Source organism: Spea bombifrons, chromosome 1 (genome assembly GCF_027358695.1).
Source record: "Spea bombifrons isolate aSpeBom1 chromosome 1, aSpeBom1.2.pri, whole genome shotgun sequence".
Classification (NCBI taxonomy): Eukaryota; Metazoa; Chordata; class Amphibia; order Anura; family Pelobatidae; genus Spea; species Spea bombifrons.
This window is the reverse complement of record NC_071087.1, coordinates 16,236,231-16,248,679: the sequence shown is the minus strand read 5'-3', so window position 1 is coordinate 16,248,679 and position 12,449 is coordinate 16,236,231.

Genomic DNA, 12,449 nt, shown 5'->3' with positions numbered 1-12,449 from the left:
TTATTGTAGCGAGCATCATTCTTTTTCCCACCTCCTAAAAAATGATCTTCGAAAAATGTATTAATAAACACATAGATTGAGCTTTGAATGGTCATGTTTGCCACTGGAAAGGTTAAAACATACATTAAATATTGAGTTATGGCTTTACTTATGTACTTGAAGATTAATACTTTGTAAGATCTATCTGTACTTAGATTCCATGCATTCGTTTTAGGTGGTATTAACAATCCGCTTATTACAATTATTTTTCTGAACAACTTAATTTTGTATAGATTATATTACGCGACCTAAAAGCTATCCCTTCTTTCTATTGCAGTCTGGGGGAGAATTATTATTAGACTGGTGTTTTCCCGCCTCTGGTAATAGAATCTACCCTTGCCCTCAGACAAATCATCTTAGTACATTGTAACAATGGATGTGTTCTTAAAAGTACCTTGTATGCAAAAATTGAATACAAAAATGATATATTTACTGACAATTTCATGTCACAGTTTACTACACAAGCCTTTATTGGATGATTTATGCCCTCAATGTGCAGGCATAAAACATGTTCACTCTTCTAATAAACTTCCTTCTTCTCTTTCGTCTTTCAGCAAGGGAACACTTAACTTATGGAAAACAGGGAGACAAGTGCCTTATCTCGGATCATCCAAGATGGCGAATAGAACATCTGTGCCATATCTGCTTTTTTGTAGGAGAAATTTGTAGTTTAGATTTTGCACTATTTTATGTTTTTTGTTTTATGTGTATGGTATTGCTTTTTTTTCATTGGACTTCTGTAAAATTGCTGAAATGTTATAATCTCTTGGGGGGGAAATGCATTTTCTATTTTTATTTAGCTCTAGTTAATTGTTATAGATACGATGATAATTTTTGCCTTAAAAGTGCTTTGTGATGCAAATTACTAGGTAGCATTAGGAGAAATTCTACCTCCAAAACAAAAAGCTGTGTAATGGGTATGAGGGTTTTTTTCTTTATGTTGATCCCATAAAATCTGATATTTCACAAAGAGCTTTGTTTGTTTCTTTTTTTCCTTCCCTTTCACATTTGTAGAAAATAAAGTACCAATAATACCATGTGAAGCGGTTTGTGCAATGAATGAATATAATGGTGCTATAACAATAAATTAACACAATTTTAGCATACTAGGAACTCTCTGGGTGTGAGAGGTCTGCTTCTCTGGATCTGTGTGTCTCTTTTCCTATTTTATCTGGGCAGGGGAGTGGTGTTTGGCAGTGCTCACTCCCCACCTGCTTACTGGTTCTATTCTCAGCCCATTTAAAGCTTTCTTGGAAGCCCTGGAAACAATTAGTTGAAGGGCTGCATGACTGGGGCAGTACAGCCTGACCATGAAGAGGTTAACAATTTAATTAGCAGGATTGTTAAAAGGTGGTAGGGAGGTGAAGCAGAGGTCACCAGATTTGGAAAAGGTATAAAAGGTACCTGATTGAGCACATGGCATATTCATTCAGTTAACTAGCTAACCTTGTTGCTGAACACGTCTTTCCTTTTCTGAATATGGAGCAAGTTTTTGAGAGGCTGCGTGCTGCTGCGTCTGTTCAAGGTGCAGATTGGGTGCAACAGCAGGTTGATTCCCTGCTGGGGGCCCTCCCGGTTGATGTCCCTTTACCGGCTGCTGAGCCCAGAAGATCTGCGAGCGGCAGGGTGTCCAGACCTCCGGTTCGCCTTAACCCTTCTGCGGCTGTTTCCACTCGTCGGACGGCGGGTGGCACGGTTCCAGCAGCTGCACGTCCCGGTTCAGTCCCTCGGCGGTCCCAGCGCCGTGGCGTTTCCGGTGAGCAGCGTGTCTTGGCTCCTGGGCCGTCTCCGTGTGCTTCGCCGGTCATTTCACTGTTCGGGTCTTCACCTGATGCTGAGGTCTCCCGTGCGGGATCAGACTTCTCGCGATCCCGCTCTCGTTCCGGCTCTCGCGGGAGCTGGGAACTCCGTGGGTCGCCGGTGGCCAGGAGCAGTGGCGCGGTTGTCGGGGATGATGCTGTTCCCCCGGCTGGTGACAGGCTGCCGTCGTCCCGGAGGAGGGGAGCTGTGGCTGGTCGTCAGGACGGCGTGTCGTCGCGGACGGGCACGTCGGCGAGGAGGCGGTCGGAGGGGCAACGCGGCAGTTCCCATCGGGCGGTGAACCCACCGGGCAGGTCGGTCCGGGTGGCGACGCGGCGCCAGAGAGGGACTCCCGGTGTCGGGCGCTCAGCGTTGGATGGAGGTACCTCGGGGGGTCGGGTGTCTGCAGGCGTTTCCAGGGGGGCTCCGGGGAGAGTTAACTCCCGCAGGGCGGTCGGGGGTCCCTCTGGTTCACACCCTGGGATGGCCGGTGCTCCTAGTTCGGGTGGTCCGGCGGCAGCCTTGCCCTCTGCACGGCCGGTGCAGGAGGAGGGAGCGTTGGGGGGTGTCTCGCCCTGCCAACAGGCATCAGGAGCTGGACCTGCGGCTGGCCAGGCTGGCGTGGCGCAGTCAAGGGGTGAGTGGCCGCTGGGTCCCTTCCCTTCTTCTCTATCCTCTTTTCCTTCGGTTAACCCTTTCTTGTTTGGTGGGACTGGGGGCGGGAATTGCTCGCCTGGTTTGTTCCCATGGGTTGTGCCGTTTTGGGGTTCTCAGGCTTCCGCTTCTGCTCAGGGGGGTTTGTCTCCCTTGGGCCCGTGGGTCCCTGTTGCGCAGGCCGGTTCGGGGTCTCTGCAGACGCCGGTCCCGCAGGCAGCTGCTGGGCCTCTGCCGGTGGTGGCTGGTGCGGGTTCTGTGGCACAGCCTAGTTCAGGTGGGTCGCAGGTAGCTGCGTCTGTGGGTGATTCTGCGTCGGCGTCTGGGGTCGGTATGGCGGCGGCGAGACTAGATGATGCTGCTAAGGGTGATGTGTATGTGTGTTTTGAGGGACCTTTGGGGGCGCATCTTAAGGCGGATGTCAGGGAGAAGATTTGGAAGGGCGAGTATGTTGATATTTTTTCTTTACTCCCGCTAGAGCGTTTTAATTTGGATAAGGGTAGTCAGACTGATGATTCTAAGAAGGAGGATGAGGAAAAACGGAGGTATCGTTTGATCCCCAGGACCTTCTCCAATTGGCTGCAAGCCTTTGCAATTTTGGCTGGGGTCGTGGGTGAAAAGCACCCTGAGCATTGTTCTGGACTTTTTTGTTATTTAGACAGTATCGGAGAAGCATACCGGGTTTATGGCGGTCAGGGCTGGCTTCGTTATGATGAGCAATTTCGTCAACGGATGGCGGTTCGCCCTGGTATGCGTTGGGATCACAAGGAAATAGCGTTGTGGTTGCGGGTTTCTGCTCCTTCGGTTCGGGCTGGGCCGTCCTTTCAGGTTTCTGGGGGGACAGGTAGTGGAAGTCACTCCTCCAGTTCGGGTAAAAAGGGCGTCTGCTGGCAGTACAATGAAGGGCAGTGTCGTTGGGGGTCGGCGTGCAAGTTCCGCCATGAATGTTCCACTTGTAATGGGTTTCACCCGCTTACCCGTTGTTTTCGGAAGATCAAATCCTCTTCCAAGGCATCCGAGTTTGCTAAAAAGGGGGTCGACTCCGGTGCGCGTAACACAGATGGAGCCGTGGCTGCGTCTGTATCCTAGGGTGGAGGATGCGGACTTGTTGCGTGTCGGTTTCACTGATGGTTTTCGTATTCCTTTTGTTGATTCGTTTGGTTTGTCTGTCAGCGGGAATTTGAAATCGGCGTTGGAGCATCCTGATGTGGTGCGTGTTAAGCTGGCAAAGGAAGTGGAGTTGGGTCGGGTGGCTGGCCCGTTTGTTGAATCGCCTTTGGTCAATTTAAGGGTTTCTCCTTTGGGAGTAGTTCCCAAGAAGGAGCCGGGTAAATTCCGGCTTATTCACCATTTGTCCCATCCGCCTGGTTTTTCGGTGAATGATGGGATTGATCCGGAGCTTTGCAGGGTTTCGTATACGTCTTTTGATGCGGCTTTGGGCTGGGTTCGGCATTTTGGACGGGGGGCTCTTTTAGCTAAGGTTGATATAGAGGCCGCCTTTCGGTTGCTGCCCGTTCATCCTTCTTGTTTCCACCTTCTAGGTTGTTTTTGGGATGGTGGGTTTTTCGTTGACAAATGCCTCCCGATGGGGTGTTCCATTTCCTGTTCCTTATTTGAGACTTTTAGTTCCTTTGTGGAGTGGGTGGTTCGTGTGGATTCCGGTGTTTCTTCGCTTTTGCATTATTTGGATGACTTTTTGTGCATCGGGCCTCCAGATTCGGATGTTTGTGGGGTATTGTTGGCTTCGTTACAATTTCGGGCGGCTGATTTCGGTATTCCCTTGGCGCCTGACAAAACGGAGGGTCCTTGTACGTCGTTGAAATTTCTGGGTATTGAAATTGATACGGTCGACATGGTTTTTCGTTTGCCCCAGGATAAGTTGTTTGATCTGATGGAACATGTTGTGCTGGTCCGGTCCGCGGTTAAGGTGACTTTGCGCCAGTTGCAGTCACTTTTGGGAAAACTTAATTTTGCCTGCCGCATAATGCCCATGGGTCGGATTTTCTGTAGGCGTCTTGCTCTCGCGACGTGTGGCATTCGGGCTCCTCACCATTTCATTAGGGTGACTCGGTCTTTGAAGGAAGATCTGCGGGTTTGGGCATCCTTTTTGCAGGCTTATAATGGCCGTTCGGTGTGGTTGGGGTCTGAGGAATTTCATGCCGATTTAGAGCTTTTCACGGATGCAGCCGGCGGTCATGGGTTTGGGGCATTTTATGCGGGCAGGTGGTGTTCGGCTGCTTGGCCTTCTTCATGGGTGCAGGCGGGTTTCACGGCGAACCTTACGCTGTTGGAACTGTTTCCGATTGTGGTTGCTTTGGAGTTGTGGGGTGCCAGTTTGGCGAATAAACAGGTTCTGTTTTTCTGTGACAACATGTCTGTGGTTCAGGTTGTTACCAATCTAACATCTTCTTCCCCCCCTGTCATAGCGCTGGTTAGGCATTTGGTTTTGCTTTGTTTACAGCTTAATGTGTCCTTGCGGATGCGTCATGTTCCAGGTGTTACTAACGATATCGCTGATGCGTTGTCTCGTTTTCAGTGGGACCGTTTCCGGCTGTTAGCTCCTTCGGCAGAGCAGCAGGGTACTCCTTTCCCGGACACGCTGTGGGACTTGGTCTTCGATGTGCCGACGAGCTAATTCGGTGGTCTGTGGCTCCGGGCACGTGGTCCGCGTATTCCGCGGTTTGGGATGATTGGGTGAGATTCTTGGCCTCCGCAGGTATGGACGTTGCGGGTCCTCCAGATGAGGACGCGCTTCTTTGGTTTGTAAGTTTGTCCTTCGTGGACGGGGTGTCTTATTCGTCGATTTCTAAAAAATTGGCAGGTTTGGCTTTTTGTTTTAAGTATTTTAACTTCATTGATATTACCAAATCCTTTAAAGTTAAGCAGGCGTTAAAAGGGTATCGTAAGGGTTTCCTTCGACGGGATGCTCGTCTTCCGGTTTCCTTGTCTTTACTGGTTGATCTGGGGGTGGTTTTATCCTCGGTATGTGTTTCGGCGTACGACTCGGTGTTGTTCCGTTTTCGTGGGCATTTTTCGGTGCTTGTAGGATTGGCGAACTGGTTAGTCCTAGCAGGTCTCGCTGCGGGGGGGTGTTATTGAAGGATGTTAGGGGTTTTCCTACTGCGGTGGAATTTTGGTTGTGGGGGTCCAAAACTGATAAGTCGGGTAAAGGCTTTAAGGTTACTTTGAATAATCTGACTGGGTCCGGTATGTGCCCTGTGGCTTGTTTTTGGGACTTCTTGGGGGTTCGGCCTTCGTCGGGACCGGACGCCCCTCTTTTGATTCATGAGGATGGTTCTGCGCTGTCCCGGTTCCAATTCATTGCCGTGTTTCGGAAGTCGCTTGGGGCTTTGGGATTGTCTGATAAGCGTTACAGCTCCCATTCCTTTAGGATCGGGGCTGCCACTGAGGCGGCTCGCTGGGGCCTCCCTGAGGAGGCTATTAAGAAAATTGGGAGGTGGGAATCTCGTCGTTTTCGTTCATATGTTCGTCCACATTTGTTATGATTTCATTCATTATTTTGGTTGTGTCGTTGTTTAGGTCCTGCAGTGTCCGTCTGGATCTTTGGGCATTCCTTTATTTATTGGGCGTCCAGACGTTCGGATGTTCGTCCCAGCGGGAGACAGCTCGGCTTTTCTCGTTCTCAAGTTCTGTTGCATTGGATTGGCGTTCGTGGAATGGTTTGGTCTCAAGTCTTACCTGAGGTGGTGCGGCGGTCGCGCTGGGCCGGACATCCTGATATTCTCGTACTTCATGCGGGGGGTAATGACCTGGGTTTGGTTCCAATTCGTTGTCTTATCAAAGATATTAAATCTGATTTGTTACGCCTATGGTCGCGTTTTCCGGGTTTAGTTGTGGTTTGGTCGGAAATTGTGCACCGGGTCTCTTGGAGGATGGCTAGATCTACGGCAGCTTTAAATAAGGCTCGCATTAAGGTCAATAAGGCGATTTCGCGTTTTGTTTCACGGAATGGGGGGGTGGTGGTTCGGCATCGCTCTTTAGAGGGTGATAACGCGGATCTTTTGCGTGCGGATGGGGTGCACCTTACCGATATCGGTTTGGATATCCTTTGTTCTGGTTTGCAGGAGGGGATTGAGAAGGCTTTGGTGGTTTGGGGGAGTCGGTCAGTTTAAGGTGTCAAACTGCCCTCCTTGGCGGTGAAGGGGTGGATAAATAAGGTGGGGGGGGAGGTCCGGCCTAGTTAATAGAATTGTTTGTTGCTAATGGGGTCACTTCAACGGCTAGCCAGCAGGTGGTGGTACTTATTGGTTTAGTACATTGGGCCCTCTGAGCTGGTGTTTTGCGGCTAGGGGGTTAGAAAATATCAGTTGGTTTAGGGCTGGTGCTTAGCCGTGGGTGACAGGGTTACCGGTCTTTCCCCCAGTGGTGGTATTATGGAAATATATGTTGATATATTTATCCACTCATGTTAATATTTTTATATCTCATGTTAATAAAGCTGTGGCCTTCTCAATCCAAAAAAGGTGTCGGTGTGCTTATTGAACAAATAAAATTATGGGAAGGAAAATTGGACTTGCCTAAGTCAAGGGATAGTTGAATGGGTTCCACTGGTGTACAGCAATCTTTAAGTCATACCACAGATTCAATTGGATCGAGGTCTGGCTTGGACTAGGCTATTCCAAGACATTTAAATGTTTCCCCTTAAATGACTTGAGTGTTGCTTTAGCAGTATGCTTAGGGTCATTGTCTTGCTAGAAGGTGAACCTCCGTCCCAGTCTCAAATCTCTAGAACATGTTTCCCTCAAGAATTTCCCTGTATCTCACTAATTATGTGACTTGTGAAGGTAATTGGTTGCACCAGATCCTATTTAGGAGCTTCATAGCCATGGGGGTAAATACACATATACACACACCACTTTATCATTTGTAAAGTGAAGAAAATTAACTTTAAAAAAATAAGTCTAAGACAGACTTATTTTTTTTAAAGTTAATTTTCTTCACTTTACAAATTTGGGCTATTTTGTGTATGTCCTTACATGAAAACAACAATAAAACCATTTTGAATTCCAGATTGTAATGTTACAAAGCTGAATGGCCGCTTGCACAAGTCACATGCATAAAGCAGTGGCAACAGATGAATTTTATTTTCAGTGGAGATCTTGTGACCGTAGCGGGGTTGTTTCTTTGACATCCACCATGTAAAATTGTGATCCAACCGATCATGCTTTGGGTGCTAGGAGGTCGGATGGTGGAAATCAGCATCCGCTCTTGACACTTCCACTTAATTTAAGGAGTTTTGTTTGTATTGCATCTTTCCTTACATAAATCAATATACAAGGGTGTGGGGGGCAATACACAAGGTTGTGGGGGGGGCACATTAATCAATACTAAAGGGGGCCGGGCTGGGGCATCAATACACAAAGGGCAAAAATATAAAAGGGGGAGTTAATGACAAAGCAGGGTAGAAAATACATATTTTATGCTTCAGTGTGGCAGAGTCTGACCTGGTGTGTGTGAGTGTTTGGGTGTCGGTGTGGCAGAGCCTGTCATGGTGTGTGTGTTGGTGGGACAGAGCCTGTCCTGATGTGTGTTTGGGTGTGGCGGAGCCTGTCCTGGTGTGTGTGTGTTTGGGTGTCGGTGTGGCAGAGCCTGTCCTGGTGTGTGTACATGTGTGTGTGTTGGTGTGGCAGAGCCTGTCCTGGTGTGTATTTGGTTGTCTGTTTCCTGGCACTTTACTTACTGCAGGAATAAATAGAACTATTTAATTTTTAGTTATCCAGAGATAAAATGCCCTCCTGAATTTGTAGTCACTTCAGAGGACAAAACTTCCTTGTCCTAGAAATCAGAGAGGAAAAGTAAAGGTTTTGTGTTATCTACTCTACTCAATCTGCATATTTTATTAAAAAGGATTAGTGGCACTAAATTGTGGCTTTAGGCATCCAGTGTATGACTTTTTTAGTGTACTGATTACTCCCAATCCCATCACATAAGATTCTATCCTATATTAATCTGCCGAGCGCTGATGTCATCTTTATCCAGTACACATGGATACCGAGGAGTTTCTATTTTATTTATTTATTTATTTCCGTAAAATGGACACCAAAATCCTCAGCACCAGGCCCATGATGCTCTTAATCCGGCCCTGCCTCAAGTGTGCGTCAGCCATCTTAAATCCAGCTTGTAACCACAGTGTGCTCCAGCCTTGTGCAGTTTTATTTGGCTTAACTTGTTTTAAATGGTTTGTGGACTGATTTTGTTTTACTGTTTTAAGTAATTTAGTATTGATAGAATGACATATAAAAGTTGACAATTAAAAAAGCAGTTGAACAGTTTTTTTATCACCAAATTAACCCTGTATTAATATGCATTATAAAGCTAAAAGGCCATATTTTCTCTCAGTGAAAAATAAGATATATATATATATACACACACACATATACACACACACAAATACCGTATTTGCTCGATTATAAGACTAGGTTTTTTTCAGAGCAAATGCTCTGAAAAATACCCCTCGTCTTATAATCGGGGTCGTCTTCTAATCAGACCTCAAATAGAGGTCTGATTAGGAGACTAAGATCCAGATCCCCCGCACCGCTGCAGGGGACCTGGATCCTCCTATCGTCGCCCCCCCCGCACGCACGCACGCACGCACTTACCGGTGCTTCCGGAGGTGAAGTTGGCAGCGGGGGTTTGTATGCGTCCGTCGCAAATACCTTCCCCGACTGTCAGAGATCAGAGTTCCAGAGTTCCTGATCGCTGACAGCCGGGGAAGGTATTTGCGACGGACGCATACAAACCCCCGCTGCCAACTCCACCTCCTCCCGGCTGCCGCGGAATGAGACGTCAACCCGCTGCCCCGGCAATACAGCAGGAAATTGGAAGCACCGGTAAGTAAGTGTGTGTGTGTGTGTGTGTGTGTGTGTGTGTGTGTGTAGGGCATTTCTGGAATGCCTTACACCCCTATATGCCACTCTGGCACTTAGGGGGTTAAAAGGCATATTATGGGGCAGAGTGGCATATAGGGAGGTATAAGGCATTTCAGGAGGCAGAGTGGCGTTAAGGGGGCATTTAATAGAGCACTCTGCCTCCTGAAATGCCTTATACCTCCCTATATGCCACTCTGCCCCATAATATGCCTTTTAACCCCCTAAATGCCAGAGTGGCATATAGGGGTATAAGGCATTTCTGGAGGCAGAGTGCTCTATATAATGCCTTTTAACTCCCTTAATGCCACTCTGCCTCCTGGAATGCCTTATACCTCCCTATATGCCACTCTGCCCCATAATATGCATTTTAACCCCCTAAATGCCAGAATGGGATATAGGGGTATAAGGCATTTCTGGAGGCAGAGTGGCACATAGGGGGTCAAAAGGCATACCATGGGGCACAGTGGCATATAGAGGGTTAAAAGGCATATCATGGGCCACAGTGCCATATTGGTGTGGCAAGCCTGGGGGCAGATGTGCGTAACTGGGGGCAGGTTGGAAAATACAAGGAAATAAAAACAAAAAAAATATTTTTCTCAATCATAGCTTTTATTAAAAAAAAATAGTTTACATGAATTAACATTTACTGGTAAAACTTTTTTCCTTTAGGGTCGTCTTTCAGGCTTTTTCTTTTTTTCCTAAGTTAATATTCAGATTTTGGGGGGTCGTCTTATAATCAGGGTCGTCTTATAATCGAGCAAATACGGTACACACAAAATATATTGCTGGCAACCTTTGGAGTGCTTGGATGAACCTTAGGTGTAGGCAGGGTTTGTGGTTTTTACCCCTAACCGAACTCCTTTAATTCCTTAGGGCAAGGATGGGACCCTCTTCCTGTGGGATGTTTTATATTTTCATTCCCTCTCCCCAATTGGCAGCAGCAGGATTAAAGATGTCCTCCAAGAACCATTGTTTCATACTTTAATCCCCAGCCCGCTGGAAATTGTAGCTGGGGATCTGCGCTTCCTACAGGGCATTTTTCTTTTCTAACCACTTGCCTTATTGACAATATATCCCTCTAGATTTCTTATTCACCTACCAGCCCCTCACCCTCTGCCTAGCCACTAGTTTAGTTTTCACACAAAGACATACTAGTTCACAGTTAAGTCACAAGCCCACACAGCTTACTGAATATAAATTTTGTAAGCGCCATGAAGTCTGGTCAGCTGAGTTAACCCTCAGCAACTTCTAATTTAGTTACCAAAGATACGGTGAAACCCAGATACAAAGCTTATAAGCAATCAAAACAACATAACTAAAACAAAATCAAGGCGACCATGAAAGCCCAAGAAGCCCTCAAGGACAGTAGTTTCCATAGTAGCTACAGTTCTGCCAAAGCTAGGAACTTGCTATGTAGCATCACGTCCTTTGTGAAAGGTTGTACTTGAAACACCTTCTTCCCAAGTCTTCTTCCTCTACACTTAAGGTTCTAGAAGGCACATAGTTTTTCTTTCTGCTAAGCTTATGAGTAAGTGCAGAACTAAGCGCAAAATGCATTAAGCTGCCTATTTTCTTCTTGATTCACTGGCACTTGTTACTGCAATAAATCACAAGTTACTTTGGAGTCCGAGACACAGACTTTATTTGATGTGATTTTTGGGCACTTTAACCCCTTGGCTGCTAAGCCATTTCACACCCTGGTGCTAAGCTAGTTTTCGGCATTTTGGTGCATCTCACGTTTAAACGTGTTTCAAGTAAATTTCTTGGGAATAAACTATACAAACCATATATTGTTTTTTTCAGCACACCCAGCAGATTCCAAATATACCATTTTTATATGTGTATGTCTCATTAGGTTTGCAAAATAAAGCCAAAAATGGGAAAAAAGTTTAATTTTTCACTTCCAACTCAATAAAAACTAGTTTGTAATGTTATTTTTCTAAACTCTAATATCAAAACCTGTGTTGCTAAATATTTGTAGAAGGTAACCGGTCTAAAATAAACAGATATTGAGAACAGTAGACTGTGTTTTTCTAATATTTTATTGCTAAAAGTTAAATTTATTAGACTATCACAAAATTCATCTTTAAATTTAATGCATGGCTGCGTCAATTAAACAGCTCTAGCTGCCCGGGATGTTAAAATATGCCAACAAAACTATATATTTTTAGAAACTACACCCCAGCCGCAGCAAATGAGGTCTTATTTGTATTTGTATCACAAATCTGACATGTACAACAAATAAGTGAATATCACACTTCTAAAAATAAAATAAAAATTAAATTAAAAGCGACAAGTTCATTTATGTCTTGCGCACTCCAGGTTTGTCCTAGAAACACATGCAGACCCTCATTTGATGCGCCAAGGGGTGTAGTTTCTGAAAATATATACTTCATGTACCATAATTTAACTTTCCAGCTGTCTAGAACTGTCTAAATGCAGGCATCACCCCTAAATGTTTTAAGACAATTTTTTAACAAGATTCTCCAATCTGCCATATCTGAAGTTAAGGTGGTCTAGACATCTGGGAAGTTAAATTAGGGTACATAAAGTACACATTTCAAGAAACTATACCCCTTGGAGCTTCAAATGAGGGGTTACATGTATTTCTAGGACAAAAGTTAAGTTCACAGATAATGATGGAATATGTCGCTTTGGCTAGAAAATATGTTTTTTCTAACCATAGCGACATGTTCATTTGTGTCTTGCGCACTCCAGGTTTGTCCTAGAAACACACGCAGCCCCTCATTTGATGCGCCGAGGGGTGTAGTTTTTGAAAATATGTACTTTTTGTGCCATAATTTAACTTCTTACTTGAGCAGTAATGCCACGTCAAGGCTTCAACCCTAATTACTGACCATTCACAGGCTTTTTTTTCTCCATTCACTCGCAGAAGCACACACCATACTTTCCATACATTCACTCGCAGAAGCACACACACCATTCTTTCCCCTTACAATCCCAAGGAGATGATCGTAAAGGGAGAAAAAAAATAACTTTTACAGCAAAAATAAGTTTTGCAGTAAAAATGCAAGGGGCTCCAGGGATGACATGGTTAACTTACGT